The sequence below is a fragment of the Chamaea fasciata genome, unplaced genomic scaffold (genome assembly GCF_029207755.1).
Source record: "Chamaea fasciata isolate MVZ Bird 193981 ecotype frontalis unplaced genomic scaffold, bChaFas1.0.hap1 SCAF_9, whole genome shotgun sequence".
Taxonomy (NCBI): domain Eukaryota; kingdom Metazoa; phylum Chordata; class Aves; order Passeriformes; family Sylviidae; genus Chamaea; species Chamaea fasciata.
In genome coordinates this window covers 11121982-11144857 of record NW_027094094.1, presented here as the reverse complement: position 1 = coordinate 11144857, position 22876 = coordinate 11121982, and the positions used below count along the sequence as shown (strand labels likewise).

Here is a 22876-nt window from a genome sequence, read left to right as displayed (position 1 = left end):
TATTTAAACTGAGAAAGCAAAAGAGAGGCCTATAATGATAGTTCTCTACACTGTCAAAAGCTCTTAATGGCACTGGCAGAGCTTAGGTGTTTTTTGAAGGTGATAGGACATGAGGGAATCAGCTCAATTTGTTAGTAGGACATGACAATTTAGGACTGAAAAACTTCACATGAAAACTTGGAGGGGGATTTTAAGACATTAAATTTTAAGTTTCACCAAATAAAAACATTACAAGATCTAAGGATTGTGATTAACAAGCACTGTCCAGCTCTGATATTACTCCATAGGACAGCAAAGTTATTTTTACATCACTGTCATGACAGAAGTCCTGCTGTCTGTGTAGGAAATTGGGTCAAACTTTTACAGGAAATTTGAGGAAATACCTATTTCTGGTATTTTTTTTTTTCCCCTGCTTTTTACAAAATAGTTCTTGTCAGAGTTGTAGCAGCTCTCCATGTCAAGGGGGAATATTAGAATGAGGTGTTTTCAAAGACGAGCAAAGCAGGCAGCTTTAGTTCTGGCATTTTAGGCCTGAGCTTGCCTGTGGGTTGCTTTCTTGTTTGCTCCAGGGGTTAATGAAGCCACTTTTACACAAAAGCATGTTTCATAATTATTGAGGTGCTGGATTTCTATCATGCATACAATCTGCTGTCAGATGGGATCTTCATCTATCTAGTGCCAGAACAGGCCATTTCCCTGACCAGTTTTTGCTCAATGCTCCTATTTTAGTGGGTTTTTTTTTGTTTGTTTGTTTGTTTTGGTTGTTTGTTTTTTTTTTTTTAATTTCTTCAATATATTTAGCCTTGGACAGCTGCAACTTTTTTCTTTTGCTGGACATTACATCATTTAATTATAGAAAGAGCCTGGGCAGGTGTTCCTGTGCCAATATTGGGTCCATATTTAAGGTGACAGATCTTGAAGAGCAACCCACAGACACAGAAACGAGTGGAGGAAAAAACGTGGACACACATACATCCCTTCCACACACCCTGAGATCATCCAGCAGAGGAAATATCCTCCTCAGTACATTAGCCACAATGTATCCTGGTTCAGATAAATGAAAAATTTATTATTAAAAATGTCTTGCTCATTTGAATTAAAAAAAAAAAATAGCCCCAGATCTAATATGCCTCCACGCATTTATAATCTTCTCATTTGGAAGTTACAAGGCAGGCAAACTGGAGATGTGCTAAATATAAAAACAAATAACCACGAATGAAATGTTAAGAATTTGAAGCCAAACCCATTTGCTAAAAAGCATAAATAGAACATAATTTCGATTGGGTAAATGCCAAATTAAATGTAAAAGAGAGATTAACAAAACAAAATAAGAGCAGAAAATGCTATTAGGAATTAAGCTAAGAGAAAGAATATGTTAATATTTTCATACTTTCATAATTAACACAGGCCTATTTTGGGAGGGAGAGGGGCAAGTTTGAAGGGCAGGTCATAGGTTTGCAAATCAAAACAGTAGGATGCTGTGGTCAACACCCAATGAAGGGAAAGAAATAATGCAAAACGTTTCTTTGTCTGGTCAGGTTTGTAAGAGAGCTGAGCTCTCTACCCAGGTGCTATTGTGGAGGATTTAAGTGGTGGAACAGGGGATTAGATGCAGAGAGAAAACCTCCATTTGCTCTTCTGGAGCACTGTGAGAATATGTCCTAAAGCCCATCTTGCTGTGTGTCTGGGTGGTTCTGGACACATCTGGAGAACACTCTTGAAGCAATTGGGACCCCTTTCCACCCCAGCACTGAGGTGACAGATTCTGGAGCAGAGGGCACTGGCTCTGCAGAGAGGCTCTGGGGAGGCAGCAGTGGGTAACTGGCCATCAAGGAGACTGACCTACTCCTGGACAATGCTGGCACTCTGTGGAGTGGACAATGCCATCAGGTTTCACACCTCTTCCTTCTCCCTGCTGGTAAAGGAGTGCAGATGATACAGAAAGGAATGTTCCTGTGCTTCCTGGGAGAACCCTCACCTTTTCTCTCACAACAGGAGTCTCCTTGGACTTATACTTTCAGGACTAGAACAATTTCTTTCAGAAATGGGTGAAGGTATGAAAAAAGGGAGATGGCAGAGAACGGGTTATCTGTTTCTGACACAGAAGATAGAGGCCCAAGACAGATTTCTGCAGAAAGGGAGCTCGTCCAGAAAGGAGTTAAGGGGTCTAAGTGCTCGCTAAATCTTTGTCTCATCCATATGAAGCAAAGAAGCAGAGGCCAAATCTGCTGTCTCATGTCAAGGAGAAGAAAAAGCTTTCCCTGTACTTTCTGGAGTCCACTTGTCCCTTTTTGCTTTAATACCTCCTCATTTAAAGAATCCATTTTGCAGCCCACACTCCTACTGGTCGTGGAGGAAACTCCTGAGAAAGTCACATAAGAGGCCCCCTCTTTTCCTGTCCTGCAGCATGAATTGTTAATACAAGATCTGTACAAACACATATAAGGCTCTTAGATACTGAGAATATTCACACATGGTGCTATCCAGAAACAAATGGCTGATCCTGAGTAAGTTATTCCAGCACAACTTGATTTTGAGACAAGCTCTTCAGGACAGAAAACCTGTCATCAAGGAGACTTAAATACAGATGACTGAGAACTTTTCCCCAACCATTTTCTTGATTAAACAGGCATTTCCATTTTAAATTGGATGGAAATCCAGAATATTAAGCATTTAGTTTTATGACATAAACTCGGTATTTTTTCATCAAAACTGTTTTGATTTCTGCTGATTATAGATGCTTCTTTTCAGTAGAATCAAGGGATCTGTGCCTGGGGTGTGCTGCCTCCACCTCTGTACCAGCCTGTTATCACCTGGGAGGATCCACACTCCAGGACCCATGGCCAGTTCAGCTGACAGCAGGGCTGTGGCCAAACTGAAAGAGAAAATGCAGACCTGTAAACAAAGAGACAGAAAAGATTCAGTTTTATCCTCTGTGCCCTAGCAGGGAGGCTTGGTTACTATTGAACTGTTTTACTTTTACCATCTGGGTGGAAGTAATTCAGCTTAAGAGCAGGGTTTGACTGATGTGGCTTGTCTGTGCAGCTTAGATTAACAGGGAGGAAGGTGGGGTGTCACCAGCAGAGTAGCTACAGGACTCAGAGGAGCTCACACAGCAGTGCAGTAATAAAGTCTTGGAAATCTCTGTTTAAGAAGTCTAAGATTTCTGAGGAAGAGCAAGCAAAAATAAACCTCCAAGCCTTATTTTAGACACATGAGGAAACATTCTACAGGTCTGCCCGTGCAATTTTGAATTAGCAAAATTTTGTCAAACAAGGTGTAATAGGAAATAAACCTTAATGAAAGCAAACAATACCTTGTGTTTCACAGCCTGTCACTTGTGTTGCATACCACCCCAGAGAAAGGCACTGAGAAATTTCTCACACAAACAAATTTAGGCCCCAATGTAACTTAATACTGACAGAAATACACCCACTACTACCCCTTCTCTCCTTTACAGATAAATTATCTTTTCCATTTTCTCTTCAGGATTAACAAGACAAAAACAAAACACCTTTTTGCTTCACACACCTTCAATCTATCTCTTCTAAGTCTGCATACATGGAGGTGAACTTTAAATTAGGAGGGGAGAAGGTAACAAAGTGAGAGATGTTTGTTTTCAATGAGCAGCAGAAGCAGAGCCAAGAGAAGACCTTTCTGAGGAGATGCTCTTGCTCACACCAGTCAAAGGGGTTTGGACAAGTACTCATTAGCTGAGCCTTGTTCCAATTTAATTGGGAGCTGCTTCACCTATGGGCAAGTGCTGGCCTTTCCCAGAGCTGCCACTTGCCCAGCCATCAGCTGTCAGCCCAAATTTCCACAGCACTGACATTGCCTGAGTGAGTGATAGCTCCTTTGTAATTTTCTGCTTATGGCACTTGTTTAGTTTGCTTGACCTTAGACCTGGCCTGAAATCTACTGACAATATAGAGACTAGACCAGTCAAAGCTCCAAATCTCAGAGTAACTCAATGATTTTCATAAAACCTCACGTCCAGGAGTCATGTGATTTATATCTGATTCCCTCTTCTACAAAGCATAGAATTAATTAGTACCATGTATTTGGAAAAAAAGTTGGGGAAAAAAAAAGTCCTCATACCTTACACAAAACCAGAGGACCCAAGAAATACATCATAATTAATTTCAAATAAAGAAATTATATTTACAGTGAAAAACCCCCCAAACAGCTAAAGGTTGTGGAGCACCTGTCTTGCAGGAACAAAAGTTTTTATGCTATATTTGTAAAATGAGTGCTTTGTACCCACAGAAAGATGGTCCCTCAGAGACACAGACTGAACAGCTTTCCCAGAGCTGTGTGCTCAGCAGAGGCCCCAGCAGCATTTGAGCAATTTAGCACTTTCCAGGAAACCAGACAAACTAACACAGCCTGTTTATTTCCTCTTTCTTTCAGTACTCCCACGCTGGTGCCTCTGTAAAGGAAAATATTGATGGATCTGAAATATGTACTACATAGGCTCAGAGTCCATGGCAGTCACCCCCTAGCAAGCTATTTCTGAGGGTGTTTTCTTGGGTGAGACCATGAATTATTCTCTTTCTCTTACTCCTTTTTTTTGTGTGTGTGTGTATCTGAATATGCCCTCTGTTAACATGCCAAACTGCTGCAACCATCTATGGCATGGAGGGAGAAATAGGAAAGTTCACTCTACCTAAGATGTTTGCAGAAGATTTCAAGAGTCAGTAAAGGAACAATTTCCCTACTTAAAGACAACAACAACAAAAAAACCAAAAAGCCCCCAACAACCCACACACAGAAAAAAAACCCCTGCAACAAATTAAAATAGGGCCAGCCTACCAAATTTTCAAAATTTCACTGAAATTTCTGATGAGCCATTTAACTTCTAGAGGGCCTGTGCCTTAATTTCAAAGAAATGCCTTCCTTTACATGACTAATCACAACAGAAGAGTTAAAAACTCACCAGGGAGAGTTTAAAGTGAGAAAAACATGGAGCCAGGAAATTGCTCATGGAGCCCAAACTGAGTGTATCTTATCCAACCCTTTTGTGCCAATGTTTCCTGGTAGTAAACAGAAAATATTCCCTTTGGAGGACTTGCCTGGCACTGGGCATCATCCAGAAGAGGCCACAGCACAGTCATGCTGGAACTTCCCAGCAGGAAAATTGACTGTGGCAACTCTAATAGTGCAAGATTCAATAAAACAACAAAACTTGGGTTTTTTCAACATACGCAGAGAGATGATTTATTTTAGTTATGACTGGAGGGAGGCAAGTGTTGAAATTGCTCAGTGTTAACCTGCATTCTCTGTTGAGCCTTCATTTGGTCAGGAAGAAAGAACACGGCAATGTATATATTTTACATAGACAGCAATCTTCTTTTTCCTTCCCAAGATTAACCCCTTTTCACTTTTATGCAAAATTCACAGCAACCAAAATCATTCCAGAAACAGCCTATTCATGTAATCTCATTCTCTTTCAGAAAGTATCTTCCTTTGTCAAAATATCTGTTAAAAATAATGGCTTTGCCTTCGAGGTGTGTTAAATCACAGTTGGAAGCTAAAGATCAGACACGTCCACCTGAAAAAACCCTTTGAAACCCAAGCAGAGATACTTTAACATCCAAAAGGGATAGTGATTCATGTGGCTACATTTTCTTTTCCTATTGTATCCCCATGTATTCACCTGTTAGGTTTCCCTCTTCTATCTCAACCCTAAGATCACAATTAATCAAGACTCTGAATTTGCTTCCTGGCAAACCTCCTAAAGCAGAGGGCCCTGGGGCTCTGCAAGACCCACATGATTGCTTTAATTTGCAATATTTTCTGTGTTACTAGCAGCAAATTCATACATTTATACCCAGAGACCAATGAATTTCTACAAATGAAGGCAAGTCTAGCAAAAAATTTGATCAGGGGTTTTGTTTATACCTATTTTGATAAAGCGACGTGCAGAATAATCCTCCCCCCCAAAACCCCACTAAACCTCACTACAAAGTAGCACTGGGCTTTCTCTGTGATTTTGCCCTGCCCTGTTTCACAGCTCAGTTTCTGTGCTTACCTCTTCTCCTGCTCCGGACAGGATGATTTTCACAAACCATCATTCTGTGTAACAGAACCACTTTTCAGGAGGACAAACCTCACCGTGTTGTGGGGAACAGAGTCTAACAGGCCATGCTGGGAACAGACTGAATGAGGAGGAGAAAGGGAATGATGAAAAAAATTTATATGAGTACAGAATTGGGAATGGGAGGGGAGAGAGAGCAAAGGATCAGAAAATGTACAAATGTCAGAAGTGGCAAAAGGGCATTATTGAAACTTCAGGATGATTGCAAGGGTGATATATTTGAGGTAGGAACAAAGAGCTATGAAGGAAAACCTTGTCTTCTCATCCTGACCCTTGCCTTCCTACTGCAAGAAATAAAACTGACTTGAAGGAATGTCATCTTTTGGCTTCTCCTGGCCTGTCCCCTAAGGCTATGCACCCATGTAAAGGGTCTCCAGGTAGTCATTTAATTTTCAGCCCAAGGTTTAGTCTCCTAAGACAGATCAATCTTATGTAGGGCTTTTGGGAGGCATCTGAGAAGAGATATGGTGTGAAAAATTGGAATTACCACCCTGAGTGATAGGATTGATGGCAGAGAGCAGAAAATCCACTCCCTTCACCTCTCTGTCCTGTCCTCTGGAGAGTCAGTGGCAATGAGGAGCTGCTACTCTGCTCTACACAGGGACCATAAATATTTCCAGAAGGAAAAGGAAAAATCTGCAGACAAATACAATCCTTGTTACTCTGAGGATATATATAAGCAAATGAAGGGGAAAACAGGAACATTGCAAGAATATTGCACTCAGCAGGACATACCACCACAAGGGGGGTAAGAATGAAATTGCCTTGCAAAGAAACTTTAAAAAAAAAAAAAGTCTGAAACTATAAGAAAGTTGGTTTGTGCACAACTCTAGCCCATATCTCAGCAGTATATTATATTCCACTGTCTTGTTTTCCCTTTGGGTGTTTATTTGCATTTAAACCAGCCCAACATCTGGTGGAGGACAAAAACATTGCATGTTTCAATTCCTCCGCTTGGATAGCATCACTTTAGAATAAATGAGTGCCTGAATGCACTGCATAGGGAGCTCAGTGATTTGTGTAGTTGAGTTTTACACATTCATTTGGAGAGACAAGTGAGATTTGAAGCAGGTGATGTGGGTAGAACTGCATGTATGGCTAACTCAACCTGTACTACATACGCTGAAGAATGAAAAACATGGTGTGTTGCAGGCTAGATAAGAAAACTTTTTAAAATCATGTTTCTGTGATAACAGAATAGCTTTGAGGAGCACAGCTGATAAAACACAAGGAACCACACAAACAAGGGGAAAGATAGGTAATGTTTGTTATTATCATGGCAATTCTCTGAACACACAGAATTTTATTTGTTACAATACAGTTTCTAGCTCTATTTTGTATAAATGCAAACAATTTGTTCTGCTTCCCTTCCTGTCTTTTGTGTTGGATTTCCCACAAAATGCCCTTAGTCCTGGCAAGTCAAGCAAGATGCAAGGTGACACGCCAGCTTCCCTGAAGCATCTTAGGGACTACCAATTGCACATCTATTCACCTGCACATAATTCACTTAGGTTTGTCTACTGCAGACCATGGCATTCTGCTACCCCTCGTGTTTTCTGCATAGAACTAAAGTATGTCCAATCTTCCCTTATGATCTTGAGGTTTTTGGGAGGCTTAGTCAACATAAAAGATTTATTTTAAGTAGAAACAAACTGGAGATACTTAAAAAGAAATCTGCTCTCTGAAGTGGACCGAGTTATTGTGGTAAAGATATGAGGTCCAAGGACATAGCCTGAAGAATTCTAGACAGAATAACCTAAACAAGAAGCAATGCATGGGAGTCCCTGAAGAAGGGACAGCTGGCAAGCACAGAGTCAAGAATTTAGGTCACCAATTGCATACAATAAAAAACCTCAAACCATCAAAAGGTTTTTCTTGCAAACCTACTTACATGTTAAATTGGAAAATTTGCTTTCCTCAAACCTCAGGAAAAGTACCTGTTCTTCCATTATAAGCAATTTAATCCTTATTAAAAATTAAATTATATCCTTTAATAGACTTTTGCACAGATGTTTATATGTGTTCATTTTTTTGAACCAACCTCTGGAACATCCCATGTCCTCCTTGTGATCTGTATAGCCCAGGACATTTTAAAGGAAATGTAAAAAAGAGGAGATAGCAGCAGGCAGATGTTCAAAGCTGTCTAAATTCATTCTGGGGCTGAACCACCTCTAGTTCAACTTTAGTGATACATTGAATATATGGCCAAGCAATGGTCACCTCCTTCTCTCAGAAGAACAGGGGGAATAAAAACGGGAGAGGAGACTTGGTAGAGTGTTCTGGCTCAGGAACCTAACATCTGGCCAGGTAGGAGTTTCATCAATTAGAGCAGAGCAAAACAGTAAGCTATGTAAACCATCTGAGAGTTCTGTAACTCTCCCTTTCCCTAAAAAACAACTTGATTCCACAGGGCACAGAGCTACAGCACAGAACTACACTGACAAAAATCAGAAAACAAGTTTCAAATGATTTTTTTTTTTCAGACACACCAAGACTTTTCTGTGCTCAGGACTTCATGGATGACTTAAAACCAAAAATCACTGAGAAAACATTTTTCGCTTGAGTGTTTCCAGTGACCAACAGTAGTCTTGCTTCCACTGTCTCAAAATGACACCTCTTTAAATACATTCCGCCAAACAAGGGTAACTTTTTCCTTATTTTTGCAGAAGCAAGCATCCCTAGAGATTTTCAGTGTCATATCTCCAACTTCCCAGTACATAATCAAACATAATCAAAACCAAAACAGCATCAAAGAAGTAGCTGATTTAAAATAAGCACTAGCAACAACTGCATGATCTCCTGGCTTGATAGTTACCTTTCTTTCCTTGTGGAAAGTGTGCATGTGGACCTTATGGCAGTTGCTTTTATTTTACTGCTGTCTCTTTGATTTCAGAGAGATTTTGCAGGTAATGCATTTCACCATAGAGGGGCTGTATGGCCTGTGTCTCAAGCAGTTAGGGTTAAAAAAAAGAGGATCAGGTGATATTATTCCTTGGTAGATGCAACAGGAAAATGGAAAAGCCTTGAATGTCCACACTTATAAGGGGTCTGTCATGTTCAGGGAATAAGGAAATGTACAATATTCCTGGAAGTGCTTTGAATTGCATTTTCATTCGAACCTACTTTTCCTGCTGTTTTAAAGGTTCGCTTGGTGATGACAAGGATGAAACTAAGAGTGACTGATAAGAAATCTAGCTTAGGAAAATTAAGCCTAGCTTGTCCTGGTGGCTCTGACTGAAAATAATACCTGATTTACTATGATTTTTCATTCATATTTATTTTGTCCTGTTGTTGTAAGCCTTGGTTCTCTGAGCATTATCTGCATTAGCCTGTCAAAGACTGCAAATAACCCTCTATCAAAAAAACCCTTTTATAGTAGAAGGAGTTCTCCAACTTCAGCCATGGCAATCACTTAAAAATGGGACTTTTGGTGGTGCAGGATTGTTTTTTGGGCCTGATCTTGTATCAGTTATGACTGTAATAACCTGTTCCAGGATCTTGTCTGATGTGAGTTTCCAGCTCTTCTCTTGCTTTCCCAACATTCAGAAGTACAAGCTTCCAAACTATTCCAGCTGCTGACCACAGCTCAAATTCATTCCATGGGACTCCATTCCACAAAATATTTTACCTCCTGCCCTGGAAACAAATTTCATCCAATATGCCATTTTTTCCTGAATATGAGAGAAAGAGATGCCCTTCTAGAATGTCTTGCAAGGCATGGCAAATTTCTCACAATCCTTTGGGGTACCTCCTGACACCTGAAGAAGTGAAACACCCAAGATAGACACTAAGGAAAAGCAGGACAAATTTAGGTCTTTGTTTCGAAATCCACTATATTGTGAGCCCCCTCTCAAGGCTGCTGTTGAGTTCCAGCTGCTGGTTTGTGCTGAAGACCAATAGAAAGTGTTTGTGGGAACATGGCACAATTGCAATTTCCTTATTTTTTGGAAGGAAAAAATAACGAAAACTAATAGGCATCACTAAATAGCCATCACTCATGCTGGAAAATTTAATGAGAAACAAGTCCCTTGCACATAGAGAGTCCCAGGAAAAAACTGCGGGTTCAAGTCTGCAGTTTCTTGAATACTGACAAGATTTCATCAAAGCACAGGATAAAATATAAGGATAAAAGATAAAATATAAGCAGGAATATGGTGGGTAAGGTCACTAAGATATTGTATACTAAATCCCACCAACCAGAAAAAGAAACAATAGGTTGTTTCCATTTCCTTGTTTTCCCCCTGCATAGACATCAAATCAGCCCCTGCTGGGTTCAGCAACTTCCTCTGTGTCTTGAACATCTACAGGAATTAAGGTTCCTAGAACTTTTGGTTCACTTTTAAATTCCAATCCCAGGAAACATAATTTTGTATATCACCTCCATTAAACAAACTGGGCTACAATTCAGTCAAGACTTTCCAGTTCTAAGTACTTAAATTGGTGGTTTCAGACGGTTTACTGACTATAACATGGGGTTAGAGAGAAGCTCAACACCTTCATTTACATAATTACTTTTTAATTATGCTAGACCTTTTCAGGAAGAATATTCCAAATAAATGTATGACTTTAAATAGTCTTAACCCCAGCTAAATGAGCTCTCAGGGATATACAGAGAAATTTAAAACCAAAAAACCAAAACAACAACAACAAAAAAAAAACCCCAAAAAACCAATGGGGTTTTGTATAGTTTGCTTTGATTTTAAACCTTCAGGGAATGCTATGGATAGTGTTAGTAAAGGAAACAAAACTGTGGCCACAAAGTACTTGTGTACATTACCAGAATAATGAAAGATATAAATTTGAGTGGACGAACATCCACAAGAATTACATGACTTGAATAGTAGATAGATAAGGACTATAAAATTAGAATACTTCCTTAAGCAACTGCATTATATGGAAACATTCCTACTGAGGTATAAATTGGCACTGTAAAAAGAGCAGCAGGTGCTAAAGCAAATCCCACACTCATTTATTCAAGATGAAATCTTGCCAAACCACATACATGTCAAATTTGCTGCTCCCAGTAATACTGGGAACTGTTCTACTAAGGGCTGACTTCCACAGGCAGAGAAACCTGGAGAAACCCTGTGTTGTTTTCCTGCAGCCAGGCACAGCCAATTGGACCTGCAGGAAAATGAGTGTCTTCCAAGCGTGCAAAGCACTGACTGTTTGTTAAGCCCCATGTGGTACCAGGCACTCCTCCAGAACTAGGGAGTGTAGCAAAGTGATTATGGGATTCTGTGACTGATGGCTCCATCACATATCTGAGATCCATGGCTCACATAGCCACGCTTCAGTGATGGGTACTGGTGTGTCTGCAGAAAATGCAAAGGAATTTGCATTTTAATGTAGCTCAGCTAACAGCAGAAAAGGGTTAATGCTAGTCTTCTTAATTTGCAGTGTGCAAAATAAGTGCCTAAAGACAATAGCCACCACTTGATGTTATGTGTGCTGATTTAATATGGCATCTGAGCCTCTGCTGTGGAAAAATCCTCAGTGGTCTGGTTAAACCACATACCCTCAGGCTCCCTGACTTTTAGGTATCTGTTCACACTGAGTCTCAGCTTTCTGCTGTTCCATTTCACTGTTTCTTCTGTTGCCTTTGGCTATCAGCTTGGTGTGTGCTTTAAAAAGGCAGCATTGCCTCTAAGGATATTTCAGGCTTTTCTTCTCTGCAAGATTAGACAATTTCCACTCTATTCCTTAACTAGAGGAAAAAGGCTACCCTTTTAGCCTTTCCATCCTTTTAAGGACTAGCATCCCCTTGTTCCTCCATTTCTTTTATTTACCATGGCCATCAGGATAATACTTTAAGTGCTCTCTTTTCAGAATGCAAAGGTTTTCAGACCACTCATCTAGATTCTAAAATAGGGTTTCACCCTGCTGGCTTATGAGAACTTGGGTTTTAGTGGCTAGATTCCCCCCTTACCAAAATCCTCCTGCAGCTTTCCTGAGGAAATGGCTCCTCTTCTGGAGTGCTTGTTCCTTGGGTCTGCAACTTCTTTTCAGACAAATGAAATGGGCTGTGCTTTCAGCCCTGCAGTCCAGGTAGCCTTGAAAGAGGCACCAGAGGCTTTTGGGGTGAAGCATTTTGCCATAAGCAAGCCATGGTTATGGAAGCCGCATTTCTGTTTTCTCAGCACAAGTAATAAATCATGAGAGTACAGCTGTCTTCCACATAAGCCATAACATTTAAAGTTACATAGATTATAGACACTGAGAGTGTCCCTGAAGTAGCCCATAGCTTGTTCTTAGAGAGGGGAACATATCTACTGTTTTTCCATAGGGTGGGTTCTAAGATACAGCAATATTTCTCTGACTTTTTCAGTCTTAGTAAAAAAAAAAAAAAAAACAAAACCAAAACAAAACTGGAGAAGAGCAGGGGACTAGTTATCAGCTCACAGTCAAGAATGTGAACTATACAGTGTCCTTTTCCCCTCCACATCTTGAAATCAACAAAAGTTGGTTGGAAAATGCTGTTAGCAGAGACAAGCACTGAGCACAGGAGAAGCCAAAGAAAAGATTCCAACACCATTCCCCTTCCAGTATTCAGATGACTAAGAAAAAGTTCTTTTAAATCAAAATGTTTTTCCCTTCAGGCTGATTTACATGAGCAAAAATCCCAGACCTTTAAAACCACACAGAAAAGCATAAAAGCAAATGAGTTGTTGCGAGACCAGAGAAAGGAAACCTGATTCCTGCTGTTGCAAGTGGGAGAACCCTGGAAACTGTCTCATTATGTTATCAATATTGATCCTGGAACCAGTTAGGATTCTCCCTTTGCTAGTTCTTCTGAGAGGCTTTTCCAGAGCTCTTTTCTGCTGGTTTGCAGTTTTCTCCCATTTATGAGCCTAAATTATTATCTTTATTTTGCCATTGCTTTGCTCCTGCACGTTTTACTTCTCTGTTTCACAGCTTCTTCCAAATAAAACCACCATCCTGGATCTTTGTCAACTGGCAATTTGAGACAGATTTCATTTCAGGCCTGGTCTAGGGCCTATTTAAGTCAACAGGAGCCTCTGCTGAGTTCAGTATGCTTTCCAAGTGGGCCTTTATAGGCCATCCCTGCAGTCAGCTGGATATTAGAGTTCTATGTTGACAAACCACTGTGCCTGACAAAATTATACTGCAACTTACAGGCTGCAGCATTCTTCATTTACCAGCTTTTGCTGGCCAGTTGAGGAAGGAAAGATAGAGAGGCAGAATATCCAACATTTCAAGAAGAAGTGGGATCTCACAGACAAAAAGAAAAGGCAGAAAGGGCAGAGGAACCCTCCTTATGAAGGCATTATGGTGATATTACCTCTGGAATTATTTTACTGTCATTTGTCTTCATTTCACTCCTCTGGTCACCTGGGCACTGCATAAAGCCAACATTCCTGGGAAGAAAAAACACACAAGTGCTCTTTTCACACACACAGAGCACATACTTTTTAAATCACCTGTAGGATGGAAACCCTCTAATTCTCCCAAGGTGACATTACCATCAATTATATTTAACTATTTCAGAAATGTAGAGCTATTTGGCTGCCATCAAATACATAAAGGGTCCCTCATTGCAGCTTTTTAGAGTTTTTCTCAAGTGTCACCAAACAAAGTTCTATTTTACAGTTATAAAGCAATCACTTGACTTGAAGTGATAAAACCTCTTTATCTTAGGAGGTCAAAATAACACACTTTTAGAAAAGAAACAAAACTGTTGTCAATGGATTGTTTGACCAACATCACAGACTGTGGAAACTTAAGGGATGGTTCATAGAGAAAAAACAGTCATGTAACGTGAAGCAGGAGGTGTTAACTGCAAAACTAACTTGAGACAAAAGCAGCTTGAGACACAAAGGGAGGGAAAAGCTGGAGGGAAAAGATTGTCTCAGTTCAGGATTTAATGTGACCTAAACCCAGCACAACAGAAGGGAAAGTAGAAATGGTGAGCGCTGGAACATCACAGTGGTAAGGTAAGCCCCAGCAACTCCAAGCATACAAAATCCACACTAACTCAAAAATCCCTCAGCAGTCTTCCCAGAAGAGCTAGGCCTGCTTGTTCCCTTCCTCCCTAACTCCACACACAGCTAAGGAGTTGATTTAACTATTTAAATGTTTGCAGTCATTAACCTTTCAATAGAAACACAGCTTCAGCTTATTAAGCTCATTAGCCTGTAACAAATGAAGCTTTTGAACATGCCAAGGAGGAAAATATAACTGGATTCAGAAAGCAATTAGATGCATTTGGAGAGGATGATAGGTCTCCTGAGGACTGTTCAGCACAGGGATGTAGATACAGTCTCTGATTCAGGAGGCCCCTAGGCTGCGGGGTATTGGTGATATCGAGGGAACACACTTGTTTTTCTGGCTCTTACTCTCCCTCTTACTCTGTGGCCTCTGGGTCAGGTAGTTCTTTGATTTGCAGCTTCCTTATGCACTATTAATGCATGGCCAACAGCCACACACAGTGTCAAACTAGCCAAAAGAAAGTAGGAGAAAACTTTGGTTTTCACCTCACAAACTCTACAGCGCAGTGATACAGGCACTACAGCTGAAGCTCTCTCTCCACACATCTTGCTGTTGACCAGAGAATGAATGCTACTCAGCATGGAACATAAAAACTTATTCAGCAGCAGCTGATACCAGAGTAATTAGCAACCACAACTGTCACAAAGCCTCTCAAGCCTTTGATATTTTCCTTGACATTTTTCTTTTCTTTTCTTTTTTTCATGGAGGCAGGAACACCCTTGAAACAGATTTGCACAACTACAATCATAGAGGACCAGTTCTCAGTGCCTTGCAAACTTGGGCTCTGTCAGGAAGGAATACGTGGCTGTATCACCATGCATTTTATTATTTCAGACCACGTGTTGTTTTCTTGGAGGATCACTCTTCTTATCAAAGCTCTTTACGACATTTTCAGGACATCCCTCCTCTCTTCCCTCCAGGATCTCTCTCAGGACCAAAGCTTCACGTGCACAGATTTCAACTCTGCCACATATTTTCAGGAGCCTGCTTCAAATATCAGCAGTATAGTTACGGGTGAAGTTTTCAGTAGTCAGATGGCCCAGTTGCCTGACAGACTGAAAGCAACACCAAAAGAATAGGGAGCTATTCAAGCTACTTCTATGATTAGTGAGAAGTAAACAGTATAAATCCACTTCCAGCGTAGTTTTCATTCCAGTTTTCATGCTTGCCTTGTGCTCTACAAATTTCGTATCTTCAGTCTTGTGTGCTGTTAATGCCCCAGAGTAATGTTATTGCTCAAGTAAATGCTAAATCTCAAGGAACCACTCAAAATCACCGACCTGACTGCACATCTGTTTTATCCCAAAGAAAATTAAGGAGTAGGAAAAAAAAAAGAAATGAAACATTTTGTTCTGGATCGTTCAACCTGAGCTCTGCTTACTGAACTGCAGCCGTGTGCCTGAGAAAAATGTTAGTGACAGGGATTGTCTGTACTGTCCACAATGCCACATGGCTTTAAAACTCAGAAGAAACACCAGTGTAAGAGACCTCTCTGCTATCAGGCCATGCATGGTTGGGAGCATGTTCGTTCTGACAGGTTTTTATAGGCATACCCAAGCCACTTACATGAAGGAAAAAGCTGTGTCCTTCGATCTCCTCCTTGTGGCAGGTATCAATGCCACACGTGCCAGCTGTGGCCAGAACAAAAAGCAGGCACATGTTTTAGTATTGTTTCAAGATCATCATCTTGTGGAAAGTTGTCTGGAAAGCTCGATTTAACTTCCTGAGGTTTTGGATTTTATGTACCTCTGTATGAATTTCTGACTGTCCCCACCCAACTCACATCACGCAGATGGTCTCAAACATAGCGTGGTTGCTTTTACAAAAGAGTACTCACATCTGGACTGTGACAAACTACTGCACAAGAAAGGCTTAAGAATGGTACTAGGGGCCTTTAAGTTCAGGTGATTTGGAGGGTTTCCCCCCTAATTTCACAAGATTTCATCTGAGGAGACAATGGTAGTACTGATTTTAAAAGGGCAGATTTCACAAGCAGATTAACATGCTCCATATGCCTGGTCAGTTTGTTGAAGAGCCCAAAATGAGCATCTGTTGAATATAATGAACAAGGAATGATAGATGATGCCTCACACTCCCCAGTTTGTAATTAACAGGAGGGAGAAGCTTCGAGTAAAGAGTGGGGAGAGCATCCTTCAGTCACAAATCCTTGATTCGGAGATGTCAGTTGCTCAAAAGAGGTTTTAACATCTCTGACAAGAGAACAGCAAGGGAATGGAGAAGTAAGCAAAACAAAGCACTGGAAGGGCATTTTAACATTGTGTTAGTCAAATGAGTGGATAAATGATGACTGTAGATTGGATGGCAGTGGGAGGGTTATAAACATTACAGAGACAATTGCCGCTAAATGAGGTGTATCCCAGGCAGCTGTCCTGATGCATTAGGAGGCTGTTTTCAAAAGAAAAGATTATCCCATCAGCATTAAAACCAAACAAAACAAAAGGATCTCTTCCACACAGCTCACATGGCATGAATAACTCCAGTGTGAGTCAAACCCTTCCAGAGGCAGGCTATGTTCTGTCTGTCTCCTTTTGGGCATTATTTTAGCATGGATGTGCTTTCTCTGTAAACCTTAATTATCAAAGTAGCCATATAAGCAAGCTAGCCTGTCTTGTTTGTTGGGACTTTGGTCTTTTATGCCTCTGTGGTCTATATGTGACAAATCTGAGAGCCTCCATGCTCACCCAACCACTTGGTTGATGATTCTCTGACTGTGTTTCTCCGATTCCCAACATTATTGGTTTCTTTCAAGGTCCCTTTTCTTTTTTGTTTTTGTTTTTGTTTTTGTTTTTTGGGGTTTTTTTGGTTGTTTGTTTGTTTGTTTGTTTGGGGTTTTTTTGTTTTTGTTTTTTTTTTGTGTTTTTTTTCTTTTTTTTTCTTTTTTTTCTTTTTTCTTTTTTCTTTTTTCTTTTTTCTTTTTTCTTTTTTCTTTTTTCTTTTTTCTTTTTTCTTTTTTCTTTTTTCTTTTTTTCCCCATGCCATGTAAATATCTGAGCTTTCTGTATTTCTTCAGTAGGAATTTCCAGCATGCTGATGTAAATGTAGTGCCATCTGAGGGAGAAATACATTAAAACTAGCAGTGCTTGTTTTGTTACTATTAACAATACATTCAGTTATTTCAGAGAACTTTTCTCCAGTATGCTTCAGATTACATTATTTTACAGGCAAGAAAACTGAGGCAGAGATAAACACCATGTCTTGTCCTGGGAAATAATGCCACAGACAAAATACTATTAAAGATTTCTTAGTTGTAGTGCAGTGACTTGTCCAAAAACTCTGCTTCTCTTTGGCACATGGGGAAATTATGGCCTAAAACTACTGTGGCTGCTACTTCAGTGAAATATTCTCACTTCTGAAACCAAGCTCATAACCAATACTCCTTCATGTTCTTATTATGCTAGAAGCCTCAATAATGCTGACTTCATGGAATTGAAAGACTGGGTCTTCCCCATTGCATTAACTGGTGGATACTGGCAGAAGGTTTTCAAGCCACATTTCTTTTCCAGTAGTCAGTAGATCAATAGTGATCCATGGTTCTCCCTCAGGTGTTCCACAGATTGATTGCAAATCCCTTTTAACCACCAAAAAAAATTGTCCAGGCATAACAACACAAAATCAAAGTAAAGGAAGAGGCAAAGTCTACAACCAAGTTTTACTTGACTGAAAGTGAAATCTATTCTGGCACAAGATGGTACATGGTGTTTTATCTAAAACACTTCACTTGCTACAGAGTGAGTTGTCTCAAAGATTTGTAAACTGGCTGTCCTCCTAGGAGTGCTGAGAGGTAGGATGCAGAGATTCTGCCACTGTACAACCTGTCACCTTGGAAAGGAATACCTGCTGCTTACTGCTCTGACAAGAGAGAGCTGTGTCAGAGGGAATGTTGATATATCCCTCCGAAATGCCAAGATTGTCTGGAGCAAAAGAGCATCTCAGTAGGATGGACTGCATAAACATAAACAGTTTGCATAAACACAGTTCTGCTTTCTATGAGCATTATTACTGCTGTTTGTGCTACAATAGCATCCAGATCTGCTCCAGGGCATCCTGGTCTGCTGTGCACACTGCAGCCATCTCATGGAGTAAGAAGCAGCTCTGTCCCCAGGGCACTGGAGCCAGGTGGGCAGAGGCAAACATAACAGCTGAAGCACAAAGGAAAGCTGGCCCATGTTCTGGGGAGACACCGACCATTTAGGATAAAGCTCAATTCAGAGTAAAAGCCTTGTAAACCAACTCGTAAAATGTTGCATTTTCTGTCAAAATTAGTTGTTGGACTATAGAAAGAGTTGGCCCAGCTGCATCTGGAAAGTAAAACAATGCAGCCTTCTCCAAAGAGCTGGTCAGCAGCAGCTGCAGTAGGAGAGATGAGCTTCCTGAGGGAGCTGGTTTCTATCAAACTGGTTTGCTTCCCCCTTCAGCAGTGTCCTGTGCAGCCCTGCAGCAAACCTCCCGCAGGGCAGGGCAGGGCAGGCACTCAGCAGCCTCATGCCCACCTCCACCTCTGCACTCTTTGGGTGCCCAGACAGTGTTTGTGCTGTACTGCCATGAGGACTGGGCCCAGCAGAACAGGCTGGAAATACTCTGTGTCCCTTCTAAAATAGTGCTAGAGTGTTGACCTCCACTCTTGACTTTCCAAAGTCCCTTTTGGAGACAGCTGATGCAGGGAAAGCAGCAGAAATGAAATTCTGGCACAGGCTTGGAACCAGTGATAGTGGCAGTGCAGGAGAAAGTCTTTAAGCCAGATAAAAGGAAGCATTTTCCTTGTGATTGAAAATAACTGGGCTTCTAGGTACAGTACACTATCCCCCACTAGGGGAACTCCATAGAGGTGTTGCCAAAAGAACATAATAAAAAATCTCTCACGTCTCCGGGTAGCAGAGCAGCTGCACTGCTTAAGAACAGGAAGGATCTTGGCTCCATTGTATTCTGCCTTTCCACATAGCTAGGAGGAGGGAATGGGAATTGCTTTCTCCATTGCATATCCTTTGAAAATTGTAATTTTCCCGTAGGATTGCCTCCATCAAAAAATTCGCCTGAAATAATTTTCTTTCTCTGTGCCCCTCTGCCCCACTTACTCTTCCTTTTTCAGCAGCTGAATACGAAACTACTTCAACATTGGAGCAAAACTGATATTTTTTCTTTTATTTTGAGAAATAAAATCTTGTAATTCATTTGATGGAAGCTTCTGTTTTATAGGGAAATTAATTCCTCCTTCAACCCCACTTCATTTAGTAGCAGACACTAGAAAAATTCTCGTTCCCTCCAAACCTCACAGGTCCCACCACAAGGTGAGAAGGAGCCACTATTTCTTTCAATAGTCTTTTTTAAAACATGCTATGTATATGGAAAAACATATTCATCTATCAATTGAAAAGTTCATTTCTTCCTGCTGCCCTTCACCCCACTTTCAGGGCTACCAAGCCAATGGTTGCTGTGTAACATAACTGACTTTACTATAAATAAGAGCTGAGGAAATGGAAGAAATTAAGATCTCCTCCAGCCCTAAGGCTAAGTATCACTCTCCTATTTGTTTTCTTTGTATACTAGGCTTAATACTTTTTCTCAGCTGGGTACAGAAGCTAATATAGTACATAATCAGAGGGAAAGTATCGCCTTACAGAAATCTCATTTCTTATCACGCTTGAAGTTTCAGTGGATACTGGAAATACTTTACTTTTTTCATAGTATGTGGGCAGAATAGGGAAGAAACAACACAAGAGAATAAATATTTTCAGGAGTAGAGTCTCGTTTGTATTAAGGAGTCTAAGCACTGGAAGTGAAAGGAGGCTCAATCTTCCTCCCCCTCCCCATGATACCTCATTGCTGAAATCCAAGTAATTTTCATGGAAGAACTCAGCTGATGCACAAAACCCTAAATGCAGCCTGTCTTGGCCATGCATTTAGTGATGGACATTCACAGTCCACCTACAGTACACATTTACCAGTCACAGCAATGATGTGAAGCTGTCTTCTTTTCTACAATATGTGTCCTTTTCTACAATATGTGTCTTACCCCCCTGTGTCCACAGGGTCCATCCTTTCTGTGTGATTGGTGGATCTGCAGGACACATCTGTCTGGATGGCCCGGTCTGCAGGAATTCAGCCAGTCAGGAATAACCTACAAACAGAGAGCCTGTCTCTCCAAAATGGGTCAGGAGTCCAACAGAGAGCAAGAGCAGAACACCCTTTAACCTGATGATTTTCACAATTAATCCACTCATAATTTGTCTGTGGTTTAAAAAAAAAAAGGAAAATATTCAGATAAAGACACTCACATTAGGAGAGAAGCTAGTTAATCAATATAGCTCCTATCCTTTCAGGAGTCTTTTAAAAAGCTGTAAATATCATAACAGAAGAAGGCAATTTGCAAAAAAAACCCAAACAAAAACCCAAAAAGCAAACAAAAAAAACCCCAAAAAACAACAACAACAAAAAAGCCCCCCAAAAAACCCAAACTGAGCATGAATCAAATATTCATCAGCTTGAGTAGAAATTGATAAAATATAAACCACACAATCTCTGTCCTCCAAGCCAAGCCTCAAGACTCCCCCTCAGTCTCAGCTGTATTGGAGGGCAGACAGAGCTCAGCCAGCCACATCACTTGGCTTGTGAACAAATTTTTGCACTGATTATCTAGTTATCTAAATTAGATTAAAGTCTGAGATGAAAAATGGGGTGTAAGGGAAAGAACAGAAGCAAAGATGAGAAGTCCTTTTATTTCTTCTGTCAAAACCCTCCCCAGTAATTCTTTGGTCTTTGGCACTTTCCGTGTTAGGCAGTAATGATCTGCAGTAAAGAGCCTTCATGGAGGTAATCTTTGCCTTGGGGCTGCACTCCAGAGTCAGGACTGTCCTGTTTTCTCCTGGGGGGATTGTAGAGGGCCCTGGTGACACCAGGGAGTTGGGAACGGTGTGTCAGCCACAGGAGCAGCCCCCTCCCTAAGGAGACAAAGACCCTGGCTGTACCACAGCAGACCATGCACAGGGCCAGGTACTCATCTTGCTCTGAAGGTAGTTAAAGCAGATGAAATTATCTGCAGAGACTATCCACAACTCTCACATTAGCTATTATTTCACTTGCCAAGAAACTCTGACCATTGCTGCAAGGATAAAGGACAGATGCAATGGGAGAGGCTGAGGGCCATGCTCAGACCAACCACTGCAAAGCTGGAAATGAGTCTAGCATAGGGAAATTCATGCAGATGGATCCATACAGTTCTGTGATAATTCATATTCCCCTTATCCAAAATCCTATCGTATAGTGCATAACACTGAACGTGGCTCCCTGTACATGCTGCTGATGAGGAAAAGCAGAATTGCAAGCTTACATACCCCTACTAGATCCATTGGACTACAACTTCTTTTTTCTCCACAGCACGAGGAGTTGAATTAAAATGGAGTTTATTTTAGTGTTTAAAGTGCCGCCATACAGCTCAGAATATGTCTGATTATATATCTGAGGCAACACAGGAGATGAAGTAAAACACAGGCTTGTACTGACCTCCTTTAAGTAACCAACAACACCTAAACATCTTCCAAACGAGGTTTGAAGGGCAAGAATTTTTTTTTAAACTGTAGAATACTTTTGATCTTTTCTTAAAGATAGTTCTTGTTGCTTTCAATGTATATTTTAGCTCTATCTTTCATATAGACGAAGGAATATTGAATAATACTGCCATATTTGAAATGTAAGATGTTATTTGCAAGCCTTTATTTCCCCCTGAAATCTCAGGAGCCTGTAGATATCTGATTTTGCCATATTCTTAGATATTCATTCACACACTCTATCTCTAGTTTCCAACATTGCAGGAGCAACTGGAAAATTCTAATCTTCCTTTCCACTCCTTTTTCTTCTCATGAACAGCAACAGAAAACAAGTCAAAAGATCACAACGTGACTTTTTAAAACCTTCTGACTACTGAGCTAACATCACGAACTGTCTGGCAAGGGTTTGACTTGGGATTTGTCCTTGTCTCAGCTTGGCAGTGTACGTGCTGGTTCACTTGTTATAACAGGCAGATGTATGATCCTCAGAGCACTTTCCTGTACTTCTCCCTGAATTGGTCAATGCTCCACAGAAGCTGGGAGAGAGAAGTCCCTAAGTCTGTGCCTTGTGGAGCTGGATGCTTCTAGCAGTGCACTGCTCATGGGAGGAAAGGGGAAAGATGGATATGATCAGGCTTTCAGTGCAATGTGAACCACATGGGAGTAACTGCACTTCCTTATAGGAGATCTTTATAGGCAGTAATAAGAAAACCAAAAAGCCCTGCAGAGTGGCTTACTCTGGAGGTTATGCCATGAGAAGACATGGGCTACGAGTCTGATTAACAATAATGACGCACAGCCAGGATCTTTCCTTTGCACTGAAGTCCCATTTTCCCCCAGCATGAGTGACTGGTGTTGAAAGGCCCCCGCTGGATTCACTAGGAAAAGTGCATTGCCTGCAGATGGGTCTAAATTGATGATGCACTACATATCCTTGGGAAGGAAGGCAGGGAGACAGGAATGCAGGAGGGCTGGCAGGGAGGGAGGGAGGGAGGGAGGGAGGGAGGGAGGGAGGGAGGGAGGGAGGGAAGGAAGGAAGGAAGGAAGGAAGGAAGGAAGGAAGGAAGGAAGGAAGGAAGGAAGGAAGGAAGGAAGGAAGGAAGGAAGGAAGGAAGGAAGGAAGGAAGGAAGGAAGGAAGGAAGGAAGGAAGGAAGGAAGGAAGGAAGGAAGGAAGGAAGGGGAATCTCATACTCAGGTATGGCCAAA

The 22876-nt window shown here is 41.0% G+C and overlaps 1 long non-coding RNA gene across 1 annotated transcript; it reads right to left on the bottom strand.

The window, feature by feature from the left end:
* Positions 1 to 412: 412 nt before the first annotated feature.
* On the bottom strand, positions 413 to 14155 carry LOC136293644 (uncharacterized). The gene is made up of 3 exons (XR_010722210.1): positions 14094 to 14155; positions 13401 to 13476; positions 413 to 2895 (listed from the first exon to the last, which is right to left on the bottom strand). It is a non-coding gene; the product is annotated as an uncharacterized lncRNA (long non-coding RNA).
* Positions 14156 to 22876: the final 8721 nt, after the last annotated feature.